General features: G+C 44.1%; 1 protein-coding gene and 1 non-coding gene across 4 annotated transcripts in view; one reads left to right on the top strand and one right to left on the bottom strand.

Annotated features, from left to right (window-relative positions):
• Positions 1-20,760, bottom strand: part of ZNF407 (zinc finger protein 407) — a 370,323-nt gene that overhangs the window by 163,794 nt on the left and 185,769 nt on the right. The window lies entirely within an intron of this gene.
• On the top strand, positions 16,822-16,940 carry LOC111744333. Its single transcript, XR_002782111.1, has one exon. It is a non-coding gene; the product is annotated as a 5S ribosomal RNA (ribosomal RNA).

Below are 20,760 nucleotides of genomic sequence, written 5' to 3'. Positions count from 1 at the left end.
TCTTAATAATCAAGGCGATATGAACCCCAAACAAAAAACTTCAATATCTCTTCGGGTTAATCTTCTGTCCCGTTTCACGTGCATTCAGGAAACTCACTGCTAACATGTACTTTTTATTTCTAATACAATTTAGTTTAAAGCCATCCCTGTACCTAACAGTGTCCAGCTAATTAATTCAGGATAATGAACAGTCAAATAAAAGCAAATTAAAGCCCAATATTCAAAATTAAAATACTTTAATACGTTGATAAGCACCACACCACAAAGAGAAACTCCAGCAGCTGGATTTGACTATCGTAAATCGGCCTATACCTTTAGCAAGTTAACGCAATTAAAAATAAGATTACCATACCTGTTGTAAATTATGATGTAAATAAGGAGATGTGAAAAGACTGTATTCTTTCCATAAAGGCTTTAACTATGATTTTACAAATTTCCTTGGTCTCATAGGGTAGAAAAAGAAGCCCACGCTCCAAATAATTAGCTTTCTCATTTTGAGGCAAATGCGCATTACTTTAACAAATAAATCATTCAGTTTCATAAATTCTTATAAATCAAATTCTGAAATTACCTTTTATAAAAATCCCCCTTCATCTGTTATGTGTAGATATATCTTTATAACCTATCTTAAATGCAACAGAAATAAAAATTGCTAAATATTTCAGAAATGTCATATAAAATACTTTAAGGGCTTCATTAATATTAAAATTGTCAATTAATATACCCATATAACGTATGTGTAGAGACACTATATTTACACCCATTAACACTGACTGACTGAAATTACTGTATCATCTGATCGTTGCTTACTGGGACTAGAGAATGACAAATATAACTAAATACTTCGAAATGCACTGTAAAAAAATATCACGTCCGTACATCTCTTTGACGGGTCTTCATGCATTTAACATTTCAAAACCATGACAGGGATCTTATTTCCAAGATAAATTCCCCTATCTACTTATTTCTTCGTGTATTTATTGTGGATCTCACCTTCTCCTACACGAAATAAATAAGGAGGTTAAGTGGATGCTATCTGTTAACAAATAGTTTCTCCAGACTGTATTACAACTTTATGAATGACAAAATAAATCCCTCATTTTTAAATCTACTGTGATGTACATTTAACAAAATTACATCTATGAAACCTCAATATATGTACTCTATTATTCACACGTAATAAAAATGTTAAGCCACAGCTTAGTGCCTGTCATAAAATGACAAAAGCCAGATAACAAAGAACTGAGGCCACCCCTTGACTTCCAGAAAACCTCACGTATTTCACAATTGGCTTTATGGAAATAGGTCCGTGCACTGGTACTTTGAAAAGAACCTAAAATATTATCAATGTACAGAGTCCTCAGAAAGATTAAGCCCCATTCATCAGCGGGGAGCTTCCTGGACGATACAGTCCAGCGTCCTGGACACTGTAAAACACCTGCCTTCGCGCAGCAAGTGTGTGAGGACAGCATGCACCCGAGGGAGCCGGCCCCCTGGGGCCGTCGCAAGGCCACCCAGCTTCTCCAGGACGTGCGGTGTGGCTCTGCCCCACGGACCCAGGAAGCCACAGCATGGGCGTGGGCTCGGCCGATCCCCAGGGAGACCCCGACATCCACTGCGCCGCTCCCTGCCCTCGATGCTGGGAAACGAGGCGGCGGCAGCTTTGGCTCTTGAGAAAACCACAGGCTGGCGAGGGAGGAAAATCCTTCCCAGCAATAACCTCGATGCCCCCCGCCCCCCACATAAAATGCCATCACAAATTTACGAGCAGCAGCGAAGGGGAGGCCGGGGCGCGGTTTCGAGAAGGCGCCCCAGAGCTGGCGCTTAGTGCGGATGCTGACAGGCAGGTGGCACGCGGAAGCGCAGCACCGTCAGGGGCCTGGGCGACAGCAAGCACGGGGCGCAGCAGAGCGGGAGCAGCAGGGCCCTAAGCGACCGCACGACGGACGCGCGTCTCCTGCCGTCCCTTGACTGGGGGTGGCCACTGGTTTCCCAGGGACACGGTGAAGCCTGTGACCTACATCAGGCTGGGTTCCATGTCACAAAGGTTTTCTACCCCCACGTGGTGGCCGCTCATGGGAAGCCTCTTGCGTAACCGAATTGACGATACAGTAAAAAGAGGTCTGTTTGGCAAAAACTTGCCAGTCACGTCTTTGTGAGGAGAGCTGTATAGTAAGGCAGCTGAAGGGTGTACAAAGACAAGTAAGTGACATCGCGTAAAGACTGCAACCTAAACGGGTCAGCGACACAAGCACATAACAGTGCGATGGCGTCTGGTTCACCCGCCGCCCTTCAGGGCCCATAAAAGCGCCCTTTCGGTCACTGGAGGAACACGAACTAAACTGGTGAGCAAGAGCTGTTTCTTTGTCTCACCAGACTCAGAGCGAGAATGTGACATGTGCATGTGACTGCGGCAGGGGCCACTCAGGCTGCCCAGGGCTCCGCACTCTCACAGCCTGGCTTCCTGTCCTATCTCCGCACTGGGGTTTCTTTTACAACGTGTGACTGTTCCGGCCATACAGAAGATGGCAGCGCTGCGTGCCCACCACCGGGATTTACGCCGCCAGATGACAGTATCCACGGTTTCCATATTTGTTTCAGATCCTTTCTTCGGGGCTCTAAACATTTTAATGAGTTTTAAAATTTTTAAACATTTATAACCTTAATGTTTAAAAAACGGTACGACAGACACTAGCAGAAAAGGTGGGCGTCGCCGCCATCTCCGGCTCCTCTGGAACCAAGCTAGGGTGCGACATCTCACAGTGTCGCGAACCCCCAGCAGCACTGCGAGACGCGTCATGAAGAACAGACTTCATCACCTTCCCTTTCCCAGACGTCACGAGATGCTCCTGCTGGATGCGAGGTGATCTTACAGGGTTTCGACAGGGGAAAATATCACACGCAAAAGAAATCGCAATGATACCAGACTTCGCAAGAGCAGAGGGGTATTAGAAGCCAATGAAGCGATGACCTGAGAATTCTGAGGGAAAGGCTTTTCCATGAGGACACTGTACAGAACAGCATCAGCTCCCACCAGGAGGAGAAATGCCTGGCCCCCGGGGACCGGGGTGTCCGCCCCATCAGGGCTTTGTGGAACAAAGCCCTTTTCATGTGGGTAACTGCTATGTGAGTCAGTTAAGAGGTGGCCTTTTGCTGGAAAGTGTGTGTGTGTCTGTGTCTGTGTGTGTGTGTGTGTGACATGCTGCTGAGTGGGCTCCGGCTCCTGGCGACCCCATGAACGAGTGACGTCCACGGCATCCTTCTCAGCTTCCATACACTCGTGTTTACGGCTTCCTTCATGCAGCCAGATCCATTTCGTATTTGGTAAATTTATAAGGATCCCTAAATTAAAGGAGGGTTCCGAAATTAAATTCTAACAAGTCTTCCGTACCCGACGTATTGGCGGCAGAGCTCGGTATTTGCCGAGGGCCCTGCGCTGTTGTTTTCCTGTTAAATCCAGGGGGGCTCCTTCTTCTCTGAAATCACCACGACACAATTTGCACTTACAGAGCAAAACTAAAATCCACATCTCTAGACTTAAATGTTTGAAGACAGAATACGAAACATCCTCCTTGTTAAATATACGACAGAAACAGAAATCGTCACCGGGGCGCTGGCGGGCATCACGCACGCGGGGAAAGCGAAGAATCGTAGCGGCTGAATTACGCGAACGTGACTAACAGCGCTACCTTAATGGACGCTCGTGTCTTAAGCTCCGTGAGAGCAGCTGCTTGTTTCTGAAGGCCTGAAGGGCAGACAAATTGTGTCAGAATCTGTAACTGGCATTTTGAGTTGCATCCTTAACTTTATCTTTCCATGTTACTCCAGAAGGTAAGTGTCCTAACAGGGGGGAGATCTATATGAATCTTCTTCAAATGATACTTTAAATGTTACTCCAACATTTAAAAATCCTACTAGTTGGATTATTCATTCCACTTATTAGCAACTTAATGAGAAATCTGCACTTATACCACTTGTATGTGAAGATAAAAGCATTTTGATACTTTGGTGCTTTACTACTTTGTAATATTTAAAATGCGGAAAAACGCGTCACTAGCATGTTTCTATGTTCCTTTCTATTCTCTGGAATTCAGGATCCTTTGGAATCTCACTGTGCTGGCAGTGCTTTCTCAGGTTGTAAATGTCCTACCCACTGTCTGCCAGGAAGCCCGGTCTAGGTAGACTCGACTGAGAAACACTGGCATGAGGACAAATGTGAAAAAATTATCCAATTAAAATGTAAACAATCTTAAACATCCATCAGCTGGGGAGTAAATCAATAATGGGTTTAATCATAAAATGGAAACACCATGATGCAGTTATAAAATGAATCAACTAGGGCTACATGTATCAGCATGAAGTAAACAACCTCAAAAATGTAATTGTGTTCAAACGAAATGAGGTAGATATGGAACCGCACCACTGATGTATAATTTTTCAATAAAAGGAACAATATGCAATATAAACACATGAAGTCCACGAGCAAAAACATTCGTGACGTCACAACGGGTGGACACTGCTTGCTTCAGGGAAGAGAGACAAAGGCATGCTCATGAGAGCGGAGTGTGAACACAGTTGTGCAACTTTGTCGCTTTCTAAAAATGGAATCCGAAGTAAATATACTCTAAAGTGATTCCACAGCTTTTGAAAATTTTTCACAATTCAAGTGAATATTTTAATTAAATAATGAAATATATTTCCTATCTTCCCTACATGACACCTTGGTTCAGTCTTGTGAAATTAATAAGTCATACAAATTCATATCTGCAAAAAAAAGCACAGCAATGAGCAAGATCTGGTATAGTACAAATGAAATTTGAATAAAAGAGAGAAAGCTAAATTTTGTCAAAATATTAAATAATCATGTGGTTATCATCTTTCAAAACTGTGAAACAAAGGTGTTGACTGATTCAAAATTATTACTGTAAAACTAAGGCGATGTTACAAAAACTTAATTGACAGGTATTGTTGGTCTTTATGAATAAATATAGAATCCAAAACTGTGAAAACAATGCAAGCTTTGTATGAGTCCCAGCAAAACAGTCCAATGTACTAATGAATTTGTTCCAACACCTTCTAATTTACTCAGTTACTACCAATGCACCGTTTCTTTGGAATAACAGCCTACTTTTTCGATTATTATAATTTAATAATTATATAATAGTACCCTAAGAGGCCAAATGAAAATAGAATACGATGGGGTCTTTGCCCTGTAGGGTTTCCATAGGAATTTCTGCTGAGCTGCAAATATAACTGAGAAGCAATCCCTTTCTTTCTCGAACAAAGCAGCAAATAAAAAGGCGTTTAAAGACAACCACCGAAGAGCAAGTACAATGCTCAATTCACACGAGTGTCTTATGTTAAAAATGTACCCAAAGGATAACGAAGCAAAATGAAAAATTTCTAAAAATTCTGCACGATAACAAATGCAATATCTATCATAACTGTGAGGTGCCCTCATTTATTTTGGCCTGGGAAATACCTAAGTAAAAAATATACAATGCTGCCTTTAGAATTAAACCACTTATTCATGCAAAAAAAGGTACTAACTCCACCTTCAATACCCCAATATTATTCCGCAAAGAATTCTGTGCATGTTTCACTAAAATATGCAACTTTAAATTGCATGGAAAATAAAATTTCTCACTTGTTTCTCTAAACTGAATAATTGAAAAGGTACACTGACAGCTACATAATAACTATGATGGCACTCGGAGTCCCTTTGCATTTTCTTCCAAATATCTGCGTGCGTACGTGTGTACGAAGTCCACACAAAAATTTCGACTCGATGAATGAAGTTATATCCTGAAACCAAAAACATTCCGTGATAACACTAACATCCAGATTATTCAACTTAAGCTAGACGCTGAGAAAGGCCTGTTTCCGATTTTACATGTAAAACATGTGTGATCTAAATGAAGAGGCCACGAAGACCTAAGATTAGAAAGGTTTCGCTTACTAAATGCAGCTCGGGCTCTTTGTGGCTCAGAGATGCACCTGGAAAAGACCCCCGAGGGCCCTGACACAGCCCCAGGGGGCTGCTTCAGCCAAGAGTCCTGAGCTGTCTTTGCCCTGAGCAGGTGATAATCAGCCTAATTAACAGGCTATATCCTTGTTAACTGGTTAGAAGGAAATTTAACCTCACTCATGCCAAAGTCCGTCTTCTTAAAATCTCTTAACATATCATTCAGATTCTAATTACTGAGAAATATATTTTTTGGCCCCTCTGATTCACTCCAAAGGTTAAAAATCGTTGTGTCGAAATTACTTCTGGGAGGAGCATTAAACAGAATACTAATCCCAGGCGCTTTAGTGGACCAAGAACCAAGAGAATAACTCATTCTAGAGAAAACCATCCAAAGGTCCCAAGGGCTATGCCCCAAAGATCTGAATTCATTCTTCAAAACCTCATTCCCACGGATTTTTCTCTTTGCCAAAGGGCCGTAAGCTCTGGCCTGCCCCAAGCCGCACTAGCAAGCCTGGTGGCAACTCCGCCACCGTACTGCACACGCTGCATCCGGCACCCGCCCCCTCCACCCCCCCACAGCAGCACCCAGACTAGGGCTGGGCAAGGCTGTGTGTGGGGACAGTGCTTCCCACCTGGTGAGTTGCCAGGCCTTTGATGCTGCTACCCCACTCTGCCTTTGTAGCACAAATGCAGCCACAGACGGTGCATACACAAATGGGCATGGCTGTGTTCCGATAAAACTTTATTCACAGAAACAGGCAGTGGGCCCTGCAGGCCATCGCGGGCCAATCCCCGGCTTGGATGATAGTTCACATCACCCCAGCTGTGCTCCACAAGGCAGCCCAATCCACACAGGGTAGAAGAACACGGATCGAGCGCTGCTGGCAGACAAAGGTCCACTAAGCCCCGTCTCAGGGTCTGAGAAGTTGGTTTAGTCCTGAAATCGTTCACGTTTCCTACACCAACAAGAGAACAGGTGGAAGGAATTACACTGCATGTGACATCCACTCCAGTCACTGGCTGCCCCTTCCTTTCCAAACCACCCCCTTTCAAGTGTATCACAGAGCTGGAGGCCTTGGAAAGTTGAAACAATTTTAACTAACCGTAGAAGTCAACTCTGGGAGAACAAGACATATATTAAATTGCCACGATCCTCTAGTCTGGACTAAATGAAATTTTATTGCTTCAGGTTAGGTAAGAAAACACTGGATTTATGTAAGGAAGGTTAGAATAGCACTTACAAAATAAAGGACTAATATTACTTTTTAAAAACTACATAGACAGAGTTTCTTTTAAATCATTGCCCTTACTGATATAAATAATTTGAGATAAAATGCAAAATGCATCTGCAACCCATTTCCACCTTCATCCCAAATGCCTTGACTAATGTTCAGTCTTTGAACACTGACGATACAACCCGACAATCTTTAAATTATAATAGTTCACTACTCCAACAGTAACTGATCAATAGAAGAGTATGCATTGGAACTGTGTGTCTAGCAGTGATCTATGCCATGTGCAAATAAATGGAAGATACGCATGCCTCCCCGAAGGGCTCTGGGAGCCGAGGGGCACCACTAGCGTTGGGGGGGCAGCGCCACACGAAGTCACCACGTTACGCTAAGCTTTATGAGATGTCGAGCGAAAGCATCACACAGCGCGTGCGCAGCCAGTGAGCACACACTGACACGTGGGAAGAGCTTCGCGGACGACGCGGGGCTTCAGGGGAGTCTGAAGGGGCGGCGTAGGCTTAAATGATGGAGGCGGCAGGCAGGGACACGCTTGGAGGCAGAGGCCGGTAAAGGGGCGTGTACGCAGGGACCCCAACGCCAGAACCGGGGTCGGGGGGAGGGAGCGTGCCGCGCTGAAGGGAGAAACAAAGTTGCATCAAATAAACATGTCCCTGATGACCAGACAGCAACTTGGCTTTGATAGGAAAAAAAATCATCTATCCTAGTCCCTCTTCTCCCTTCCTGTATCCTTCAGGGGCTGCTCTCCACAGTTATTTGACTACAGTTTTCTAAGGAGCTAAATGTGCGTTTGTCCTTCATGAGTGTCCATGACCAAACGTATGTAGTACACACACATACAAGCCACGAACATGAGTGCGTCCAGAAGAAAGCCTCCCACGACAATGTCCACACCTAAGATTTACGACTGAGTCTTTTCTATTTGGCCAAGGAACACACACTCTCCCAAGCAGCATGTTGGCTGTAACAGAGACTGCTATGCTGCGAGCCATCTACCAAAGATGCAATGGCAACATTTCAGGAAGCCCACATCCTCAGACGATGTCACTTGCACGTCAATGGAAAAATCTTTTACTAAGTTTTCAGATGACACTCTTGCCAGTTACAGTTTTAGAACGAACTGGTTAACAAATACAAATAAGGCAGCTTTTACCAACAGGATGGAAAACAGGCTTACAGAAAGGAGAAAGCATAAATAAAAACATCGAATGCAAAACTAACCGAAGTAAAGGAATTCCCTTTTAAATTTTAATTTATTGAAGTTAAACATTCATTAATGAAGGCTGAGTATGAACAAAACCTCTGCCCTAATCCAGACAACCTATCACAGTCAAATCATCAGAAAGCACTATTCATACAGAATTTGTAAGTTATAATAAGGTCTTTACGCTACAGTGTGATAATGCGCCAATAAAATGTTTCATTAACAGTACTGTATGAAATGTTGCTAAGATAAACATGCACTGGGGGAAAACATCGCGCGTCCACATAGACAGGTGATTCCATTCCCCCTTGGCTGATAAAGCTGATAGTTTCACATAAACAATATAGCTCGGTTTCTGTGTGCCGTGGATCCAGGAATAACTTTTGGGGTCAGACAGTCACGGTGCTGGGGAAAGGGGGTTAGGGGGTTAGTGTCTGGCCCCGGGCAGCCTCTCTGAGCCTCAGGAGGACCGTGTAATTTTTATTCCTGGTGTGCAGTCACATCGGTACTTCTAGAAATACTGCACAGGACATCTCTTCATCTGGTATCAGGCTAGGTCAGTGGTGGTCCATAAACAGTAAATCAAGAGAATTATCTGTTGTTTCACGACTGTTTAAAAGAGCAACGAGAAAGCCACAGTTTCCTGCCTGAGTTCTCTGCCAGCCCATAAAGACCCATCGGCACGCCTGAACAAGGACATAGTTTTCTCACCAAAACTAATAAGCCGAATGACGTGGCTGGTCACCGTGGCTGTTAGGTTTCACCCGTAACATGGGGGACATACTTCTGTGGACACTCTGGTCCCATGAGAGCCTGTCTCTGCCACCGGCGCACTCAGCTCTCAGCCTGTGCCTCGGAGACAGAAGACCGCCACTATCTATTCAAAATGGGACTTCACACAGGACTCAGATATGCACTAGGTTAAATCGGAATGAAGGAAATAACAAGTTTAAAGTCACCTCGAATATGTGCCAAAAAATTATGTACTTTTCCCTAAACTATATTCTTATAACACTGAAATCTGTTCCATAGGACCACGCATCCTGTCTACTGGCAAACACAGCCCATCTGCAATTTGCTCTGTGGGTCCTTACGTATCTATTACGGAAGCAGAAATTCTAAACATTCGAATGGATCTGCCAGATTCCAAAAGGGCTGCCCAGCCCGACGGGGCTGTGTGATTTGCTGGGGCTGGGGAGGGCTGCCTTGCAAACTCAGGTATTTCATTGTCTTGGCCTTTGTCATCATCTCGGCCTTCCAGCATGTCACGATGATCTAGGGAACCATTTGAGCTCAAGGTAAGATTAGCTAGCAGGGCTGAGACGTATTGCCCAGGAAGCTCAGGGTTCAGCATGAATCGACCCGTGCTGAGGCCTCCGTCGGCGGAGCGGCAGTTACAGCACACTTCCGGAGGAAGCACCTCGGGCGCCGAGGGCTGGAGCATCACCAAGACGCGCTGTGAGCCGGGAAGCCGAATGCGGTGTGGACACGGCTCGCCCTAAACCACAGATTCTGACGTGCAGATGTACACAAAGCTCGGGTCGTAAGGGAAGTGATCTGTTCCCTCTAAATCGTAAGTTCAAGGAATGTACTAAAAGTAGATTAACATAAAAACGAATTTTTAAGGGTTTTAAAGTTACTGTGATCCAGCCATGGGTACATAGTTACTAAAACGAGTAGGCTGTTCACCGTTTCTCACACAGACCCACTGTGAGGTGGGTGTGAGGTGGCCTGCAACCAAACGTGAGTAAAACTAGACAGTGCACACTTGTTTGACGTTTATCTGAATGGAAAAACAAACAAACAAACAAACACTCTTCTATGCAGGGCAAAGCCATTAGTTTAGCTTTCTTTCAGTACGAAAAACCATTATTTGGTGTGGAAACTGGATGTGTGCAGCTATGGATCCCTCTTTTCACAAACCAGATTCATGAATTTCATCTACTTCTCACATATTCTAAACTATTTGAAAGGATAAAGTCAGATGGGCATCTATAAACACTGCACATAGATCGTTTATATCAACTTTTAAATTTTCGACACCTCAAACAAAAGACTCTGTGGAATAACAGAGTCATTTATTATATACCTTCCAGCATTCAAAATATTAAACCGAGTATCTTTCGAATATCATAAGTGCACAAGCAAAAACAACCGGATGCGTGTAGGTGATCGAGTACATTACACGAGTCCTAAGTGCAGTGTTAGGGGGACGGAAGGAAATACAGAACTGACTGCAATATCGGAGTGAGGTTAACAACGAAAACAGACTGTTCAATTAAGGACCGGGAAAGAATAAAAACGACAGCCAAAGAATTTGCCGGTTCAGACTTTCCGACAACTCAGCTCTTCATACTACCACGATCTTGGAATGCAAGGCTTTGCAGACAGAAACACGTGGAAGCGGACAGAGCCGGAGCAGCTCGCGGGGGGGCAGGAGGCGGGGGCAGCAGCGGCCCCGCCCGGGTCGGGCGTCCCGGGGCTTGGCCGGGCCGCTGTGGCGGCGGGTCCAGGGGACAGCAGCGCGTGAGCGAAGGCGCAGGAGGCGCCGCACGAGGAGCCGCGGTCGCCCAGGAGGCGGGGACCACGGACACCCCGCTCTCCTGGCACTCAGCCACATACCGCCATGCTGGCGCACGGGGTCCCCAAACACACGTCACACGACAGCACGCGCGGCCGGGACACCGGGCAGCTGGTCACGAGCCGCCTCAAAGCGCCCCTGGCTTCTTGAGTTGAAGCAGGGGGCCTCACGATCTTCGGCGGTCACTCTGGCTGGTTCCTGCCACCGTGCCGAGGCCGGACGCTGGGGGTGGTTGGGAAATCGCTCCTTTTTGGACTGACCCTCGAGGCTTTGGAGATGTGTGTTTTGACGCCTCCACAGGAACACCTGCACTTCAGACGAGTCCAGGTCGGCTCGTCCTCAGAGGCCACTCAGCATCTCTGCCACAATGGCCGGCAGCTTTGTCAACTGTGACGCGTCTGCATGTGGCCCCCAACTCCCAGGGGCGCCGCCCCACAGTGTTCAGATGCCTGGTTATGACACGCCACGTCCCTCGCTCAGGCCCAAACTCCCCATCGCCCAGCACCCCGTCTTGGCAGGTCCACCCGCGAGGCCTGTGGGCTTTGCTTCCCACACGTGTCCAGGGCCGGGACACTGCAGCCATTGCTCCCAGTGGACTCCACCCCACCACCTCATGGAAGGACACTCTGCAACCCTGCAACAGAGCCCCCTGCCCCTGCTGTCGCCCGCCCCCCACCCTCCTGCCCTCCACACAGTGCAGAGGGCAAATGGTAGTTCTGTTAAAACCCAGGGCGGACCCCGCCAGGCCTCTGTTCAAAGCCCCCCAATCTCACCCAGAAGAAACGAAGTCCAAGTCCCTGCTAGAGTCCTGCAGCATCACGCGGCAGAGCTCCCAGATCACATCCGTTCCCACGCGCGGCCTCACTCTGGCCACATGGCCCTCTGTGGCCCTCACCTGCCCCGCACCACACTTATAAAAAGCAAGACAATTTTTGGCCTTTAAACTTTTGAAATTGAAACAGTGTATTTCCATTCAGATAGTTCAGACATCACTGTTCAATGGTTTTATATGCCTGTACCATGAATGCCACAAAGCTGACAGCTAATCCCAGATACGGTTCACCACAATGAAAGAATCTGTTTGCCACCAGCAACCACAGAATCACGATTTCAGAAGAGATGGTTCTAGGTGTTCGATCATGAGAAAACATCAGACTGAAGACTGCCAGACGAGCTCTCGCTAAAGACCTACCCTGGTTTCATTTTTCATTTTAACTCTCTGTATTACGCAAGCGTCCTGATCCTGTTGTGGCTGACTGGCCAACAGCAAGTCCGCTCCGTGCTGACTTCTGAATTACTGTCTGCTTTCATGCCCAGACATCCCCTAAGCCACTCCAAACAATTCAGGGACAGCTGCACTGATGTTTGACTTCTTGGTGTCCTTCACAGAAGCATCTAAGTAAGGGCAGGGAAATGACGAATTAAGAACACTCATACAATTCAATAATCACATGTAACTAAACTTTATCAAAGACTCAAAACATGGTGACAAGTGTCCTGATAAAGGATTTTCCCAATGGCATATTTTAAAGCGCAAACGACGCTGCTCGTAGGCGGCCACGGCGCCGAAGTGATGTGGACAGCTGCCTGGACACCAACTGCGCTGTGACATCAGCGCCCGGGTTGTGCTTTTCGGCCTGCATTTCCGCACGTCAGGTGCGACGGAATTGGAACGAAATATCTCCAAAACACGTCCCAAAAATGAAACCGTGCAATTCTAACTTCCACTAAATTCCACTGAGTCCAGACAGAGGGACGAGGTGTACTGGAAGTCCAACACTCGTAAGTGACGCTACTAAGGCTGCCCCTCTCCAGTACAGGGAAGACGGGGTTCTGAGGAAAACGGCCAACTGAATCGGCTGGCATCGACCAACCATCGCAGCCTGTGAGAAATTCTATCTCCATCAGATTTTAAAACCCTGTCTTGCTAACCGTAGGTCTACACGCAGTCCAAATGCTAGTTAACTCCTCTGGAACAGAGAGACCCAATTTCCAGGAGACAGAGGCTGGAGTATCGCTACTCTTTAATCGTCTAAGACAGCAAAACGAAACAACAGAAAGTAACACTAATTAAATTACGTTGCCAGGCATAGCTGTATAATACCAAACTAGAATACGAGTGTGGGAAGGTAGGATAATAATAACGGCAAAAGAACAGGACAGGCATGCTACACGCAACACCCTAAAATCAGCTGCTCTCATGCTCAATTACAGAATTGGAAATTCCCAACTAAAACTGATAGACGAGGATAGAAAATCGCAACAATAAAAGATGAATAAAGAAGGCTTCTATATATAAGCAGGAGGTACTGATGAAGCATTCCACTGGAATTTGGATGATGATATTCACAAAAACCTGCTTAGGACCTGAGACCTAAAGAAGAGATGTTAAAAGACACTGTCCTCATCCCTACAAACCACCTCATGGGATGTCCAGAGACACCTGCTGTGCATCTCCAAGTATCACTAACATTTTTCATGATAAGTTCTTATCAATTACTGGTATCTACTATTCTTCAAAAATAAAATGCACTAGAGGACTAAGGAATAGCCACAGAGTCAACTCAGCAGGGGGAGCAGAAGGAAGGGACCTAGAAGAGAAGCCCAGGTAGAAGATAATTAGGAAAATTTCCTCTGGGGAACCACAGTAGTGGAAACATTAGCACAGTTTAACCGCTTCCAGGAAACAAGCCCTCTGAATTGCAACTTTTACCTGAGCTGACACAGATCAGACCAGGGACTGATACGGTGGACACCACCATGTCGGCCAGGGAGGAACTGAGGGGCAATTGTAGATTTATCACATCTTAGGGTATGTGTTCTAAATAAGTTGATTAGAAATAACGAAACCAATTAAAATGTGTCTATGTGAAGTTAGTATCATGTGCTCAAGTAGTAAGTAATTTAAACGAAGTGTTACATGAATGCACTTTGTACTTTGGCACTTAGGCAATCAAAATAAAGATGACCACAAGTCTACGGAACCCAGTAGACATGTGATTACGCACTTACTGCCCGAAGCTGACTGATGTCACTGTGTCGGATGTGCCTGCTTTTGTATATTTTTAACTTCTCTCTTATTGCTGTTAAAATTCTTAGAAAAACCATTAGCCACACTTGGGACGTCCGGCCACTCGTACCAGGACAAGACAGTATCCAGAAGCTGAGACACTCATTTCATGCTGACGGGCAGCTCGCTTCCCCCGGTGAGAGCTCAGAGACACGTCCCAGAAAGTCACTGGTCCAAAAGCAGCGCGGCCCAGTGTCACGGTTTCCTCTCTGTTTAAAATCATCAGTAATGCTTTCTTTACAATTAGCAAAGAAATCATTTACCAAACTGAAGAGCTGAATGAAAATTTAAACAATCTAAATGACCTTACAGAAATTTGAAAGACGATTCCTAAAGTGATATTGCTTATCCAGCGTAGGAATGACCAGGAAAACACCACGACTCACAGCACGCTACAGAGCAGAGACCTCCTCGTCGCCGTCAGGTCTCTGTTCTCGCTGAGCAAACACGTGGAGACACTGACCTCATCTCTAACGCGCTGACTTTAAAAGTTTAGATACAAACATTCAATTTCTCCCCAAGAATACAATTTACAGATTCTTAGTTGAATATTCACATTCATGAAGTCATTGCTATTTACTGTAAGCAAGACTGAATACAAGGTATTTTTAAAAAGAAAAATGAAAGGGTTTTGAATTAACATGTAAAAGTCAATGAAATAAACACATGTGATAGCAAGTAAAGGCGTCTTAACAAACCCAAGAAGCTCCCCTCGGACACTATTCCCCAGTGTCTGATACAGTAGGTTTCTCGTTCCTAGAGCGTGTAACAGGACGTGATGCATTCCGGCCATTTTCTTGAGATGTAAAGTAACCGAGCTAACAAAGCCATTCCCGGCCAGCCGCGCTGTCCGCTCTCGCAGCTGAAAGCACGCGTCGGATAAATTCCTCTTTATCCCCCTACCAGTCACGGAACGAGTGACTGCCACTATCGCGGCCATCTGGGCCTGCCGTCCCAGCACGCCCCGCTAAGGGATGCCGCGGCCCCAGCAGACGACAGTAAGCAGATCGCCACAGTGACCAGGAGCAAGCCAAACATTTGGGGTTTTACACGGACAGATTTACACACTGTCTGTCAGATAAAGCACAGTCCGCCTGCCGCTCACACAGCTCGAAGGTTCCTGACGGCCACTCCCAGGCTGGCATCTGATCACATGAGCCGGCCCGGCCCCCAATCCTGAAGACCGACAGCCCGTCTGCGTGTAAAGTGCCGGCTCCTCTGTCTGCAGGAGACTGACTGACAGCGCTGCCCGAGGTCCACCTGGGTTTTCTCACCGCACCACCTGGTTCTGGCCCATACGAAGTGTGGTGGACACAACGCATGGGAAAAAGACGACTTTAAAACTACTTTAATGGCTGCCCCTAAGGTGCACGTGGAAGGCTGAATCGTTGTAACCTGTGTGCGTGTGCACTGTGTGTGTGATGCCACAGTATTACCTTTGAAATAATTCAGAAGTACATCACGGCTTTTTTTTTTTAAGCTAACGGTTTTATTTCTAAAATTAAATATGAAGCATGATCACACAGAACATTTATATATTACTATTTTTACAGTTGCCATGTTTTTGAATGAATATCTTTGTATCACTCCATCAATGACATGACACATCAGCGACTTACCATAGTCATATGTAATCACAGCACTGAGTTGAACAAAATGTTTAAAAAGTTATCTAGCACTATTATCTTCCCCTACCCCTACCACGATATCAAAACAAAATTTATAGGATCAACGCACTAGTGAATGTTGATGAGTCTGAAAATATGGCTTAAAATTTACTTTGGCAGCAGGAGAAACGGTGGGCAAAAAATATTCGTGAGTGAACTGTGTCTGTACCGAGGCTATGAACTTGCTGAAACGGGTGATTCTACATGTTGGTCTGCTAAGCAGCAGCAGTAGTGGTGGTGGTGGCGGTGGCGGTGGCGGTGGCGGTGGTGATGGCGATGATGGCACCACCTAGGTTCTGCAGTTTAGTAAAACCTCAGGTACAAATTATCCTGGGTGAAACTTTAATGACTACGTACTTCTCAAAAACATACAAGCATGAGGTTTTCATACAAATCAAAACACTCGAACTAGCCTGGTTGATCAAGACAGATGAATTCCCTTTTAAAAATGAAAAACATCAGGCGGTAGTCAATTTAAAGGCAGCATTGCATATCTTAACTCTAGTGTGAGGAAACCATTTGTTTCTTAATTGTTTGGGAGCTGCTGCAAGGGAAAAAGTCAAGTACGTCCACTACTATTCATATTAATTAAACAAACGTCTCTTGCACATCCACTATGGGCCCGATCCTATCTCGTGTTCTGGAAACACGAGATAAATAGGGCATGGGCCTCCGTCCTCAAGGTATGTAAAATCTGATAAGGTGCAGAGACAAGCAAACACATAAATTATATTTCAAAGTAGTAATTTATCTTTTTACAGATAAATGTATTTGTTAGATTCAACTGGCAACCTTTTCCAACACTAAGCAGGACGATGATCCGTACAACCTAGCCCACGCTCTTCTCGTAAAAAGAGTTTCTTCTTCCCATAAGCATCTTTCTGCCTTCTACAAAACCTCATTTCAAATTAATGACTTTATGAAGCACAGACCTAAACATTACACACTTATAAAAACCTACGTATCACAAAAGTAAGCTACAGGAATTTATCACCACCAAGCCAGTATTACAGGGAATGTTGGAGGGACTTCTGTAAAAAGAAGTAACATGTATCGAAAACAGGAATAAAGAATAGTAATAGTCTATGGCCATGCTACCCTGAACGAGCCCGATCCCGTCTGATCTCGGAAGCTAAGCAGGGTCAGGCCTGGTTACTACTTGGATGGGAGACCACCTAGGAAGACCGGGTGCTGTAGGTGTAAAAAATAAAAAATAAAAAATAAGGGATTGTAAGCTGACAAGGTCCTTGTGATCTGTGAGGTCAACCAAGGGTTACTTCGCCTGAAAAATAAAAAAATAATAATAAAAAGAAAAGAAAAGAATAGTAATAAGTACATTCCCATCACAACAAGTACCTCAAATGGAAAAGAATGAAGTCCCACTGAAAGACAGAGCGGCAGAGCGGATGAGCAAACAAGACCCCGAAGAATGCTGCCTGCACGAGACTCACTGCAGATTAAAAGACACACGGACCAAAAGGAAGGGGATGGAGAAAGATATGGCCTTGATGGACCCACACGGTATGGCACTGAACGAAATGCGTCGGATAGAGAGAGACAAATGTCGCGTGATTTCACGTCCATGCGGAACCTACAAAGTCAACAACAGCAGCAACAAAAGGGGAAATAAACTCACAGGTACACAGAATACTTTACGGGCTACTAGACGGGAGGAGATTAGGGGGATGGCGATGAAAGGCTAAGGGCTTAAGAGGTACAAACGGATAGTTGCAGAATAGACATGGAGATGTAGGTGTAGCATGAAGAAGATGGGTAATAATGTTGCCATAAACATGTAAGGGGGAGGGGGACTAGATTCAGTGGGGCGATCGCTTTGCGAGTTACGTGGTTCTCCGATCACGAGGCTGTACAACAGCACCTGGTATATTACTGTATGTCAACTGTAATTGAAAAAACACTCACTGAATTGCACAATGTAAATATGAGCAACTAACTATTATATTCCAATAAAGCAGGAAAGAAAAAAAAACGTGAGCCACACATACTAGTTTAAATTCTCTAGTAGCTACCTTAAAAAATTAAAATAGATGAACTAACTTCAATAACACATTTTACTTAGCACAATATATTCAGACTATTATCTTCTTCACATGTAATAAACATAAAAATTTTTAAAAACCTACCTAGAACTGCAAAAACGCCCTATACTCTTCTCTTCCTATCAGAGTGGCTACACGTTCGATTTTTACACTCTTACACATAAATACTAACATTTAGCTTAAAATGTCTTATTGCCTAATACGAAAGTATTTCGTCTTTTTCATTTGTTTCTTGACACCGACACTAATGAAGTGTCATAGAAACAGTTTTTGGACTCGCGAAGGGTGAAGTTCTGTACAATGGTAAACAATCAGAAACCATAAACACAATATCGTCTCCAGTAATTTCAGCTATAACTTTCAAACATTCCTGCCCAGACAAACCAGATGAAATATGTTGCTTCAGGTCAGCTCTGATGGATCCCTCAGAAATATCAGCATTATTGCTTTTATTTTATTATGTACCACACTTCATAACTGTACACTGCAGCGCACAATAAAAACTCTGCCACACAGCCTGAGTACTTATTAAACAGGTCAAAAGTTACTGTAACAAATAACGTGTTCTACTCAGAGTCCATTAATAACACATCTTGTTGCTCAGATAAGGAAATTTTTTTAAAAGACAAAAAATAAGGGCAACAAAGGAGAAATGCCAAACAATCTGAAATCTTCGATACGCTCCATTTTTCTTTCCGGACTTCCTTTATAGGTGCACGATTACCCACAATACCTTTAATTGCAAGCATGTGCCCAACAACTTTGAAATCACTAATTTAAAAATCGGGATCAATAAAGAAGACTGGAAAGTTGCCAAACAAGAATAAAGAGAAACTGTACACTGGTATTCGTAAGCTTCCAGAGAAGATGGTCATCCACAGGCCCAGGCAGGTGTGAAGGGAAGAAACTGTAATATAGGTCATGCCTATTTTCTCAAAGACTGTGTCAATTTAAGTGGAACACATTTAAGAAGGAATTGCCAAATCTGAACTATACCGAAACATCAACCGATGACCATGTCTGCAGGATAGGCGGTATGGCCACCTCCTGCTATACAGGGCAGGAGCTTCTGTAAATAAAACCAGCTGAATCTGAAGCTGACCACTGCCATAACAACAATGGGAACCAATAAATGACAGGAGATTTAAAAAGGAAAAGGAAAAGCTAATGATATTTGAGATATCCTGGGAAATTTCTATTGTGAGTAAACAATGGAATTCTTAAAGAATTGTTTAGTCAAGGAAAACACTGAAGGACAACTGGGTGATAAAAAGCGAACAATTTTCATTATTTCTATCGCCCAGGCTGAGGGAGAAAGGAAGAGAGGGAAGCGGGGAAGAAAATCCCGCCCACCAGCACCACAGCTCCAAGGGGCCGCAGACGGGTGTGACATCGACATAAAATACGAGACAAAAAAATCAGGCAGCAAAAGTACAGAGACATAGGACTCAAGAACTCAGTACTTCACTAATTTTCGCAAAACCTAAGCTACTTTTCAAACTCGTAATTTTTATACAGTCTAAAATTCGACATTTACAAATTCACATTCTTAGGAGTATTTAGGTAATAATTTCTTATCAATTTATTTTTTAAATTAATGACTGACAATGGCCTGACTTTTTCTAGTTTGTTATCCATTTCCCAACACAAGAATCGAGATAATTAAAAGAAAACTCACTCGATGAGCTACAGATTTTGCCTGGACCCAGCTCAGGGCCTGGCACCTACTGGGGAGTCCATAAACTGACAGTGCAAAAAAAATGGATTTTTTTTTTTTTTTTTACTTTGGTATATCAGAAAGTTAAGTATCTAAAAAACACTTGTAAAAAATTACTAAGAAATATGAACTAAGCCTCCGGAATTACTAACTATATTCTAGAGGTGTGATTATTCCCTGAAAATTAGCAGAAGGAAACAACTTATTCATAAATCACATTAATCGGTGGTGTTTCGGCCATCTGAAACGTGTCGGATACTAGCATCTGATGTGCCTGTGAACAGTCATTGCTACTGGTGTATAAGAAATGCTGTAATTGGTTTAAGTCAGTCTGGCCCATCTGTCTTTAATACTCTTATTACAAGGCAGTAAGCAGAGAACTATTAGAGCTGCAGTATAAGCTGTAAGATCTTTACCCGTTCTTAAATCATTTAAAAATAATGAGAGCTTTAGCCTTTATCTAATTAACGAGTGCCTTCTTTGAATTAGAAAAACTGTATCATTTAGCCCACGGTTGTTTAGTAAATTGGCTTGGTGGCATGCAAGCTAATGCAGGGGAGCAGTTCCAGTGTCTTGTTCCTGGCCTCTTATTACTTGAATTATAATTCAATGATCACCTTAGATCATGGGCTATTCATAAATCAGAAGCCTGACATCAGATGAAAAATTGTATTAATATATGAAACTTATTATATAGTACAAACTGCTCTCTTGATAAATTACATTGTTCAAACTTGACAATGATTGCATTTAAAACATTATTCCTGTTTGCTGTTTTACAGACTGAAACCTCTTCATGAAAAATTTACAATGCTCCTCTGTGTTTTGGAGTCAGAGGGCAATAGTAGCAAATGGCAGACAGAAACCATACTTTAGATTTGCTGGCAGCTGCAGAGGACAGAAAACACTTCTGAGGATGGGGGGGCCCTCGGCTGCACTCCCAGGGTCTCTCTTCCTGCCTTTATGAAGATACTAATTGTCCTTACCAGCAGAAGCATAGTAAATAATAAAATTTTAATTTCGGCTTACTAGATTGCTTTCTTCTCCTATATAGGTGTTTCAAAGAAATTTATAGTCATAAATGTTTCACAGAAATTTATAGCATGAGAGGAAAAAATAAAGGGGCAAACCCACGAAGTTTAATTTGAATTGAGGCCGGCCAGGCTCCTCAGACGATGCGTTATGACAAATGCTTTTCGCCAAGGCTGACTGGGTAACTCAAGCTGCAGCTTATATTATTTAC

This window comes from Pteropus vampyrus, unplaced genomic scaffold (assembly GCF_000151845.1).
Source record: "Pteropus vampyrus isolate Shadow unplaced genomic scaffold, Pvam_2.0 Scaffold132, whole genome shotgun sequence".
NCBI classification, from domain to species: domain Eukaryota; kingdom Metazoa; phylum Chordata; class Mammalia; order Chiroptera; family Pteropodidae; genus Pteropus; species Pteropus vampyrus.
The sequence above is the reverse complement of the archived record's forward strand: the minus strand, read 5'-3'. Positions and strand labels throughout refer to the sequence as shown.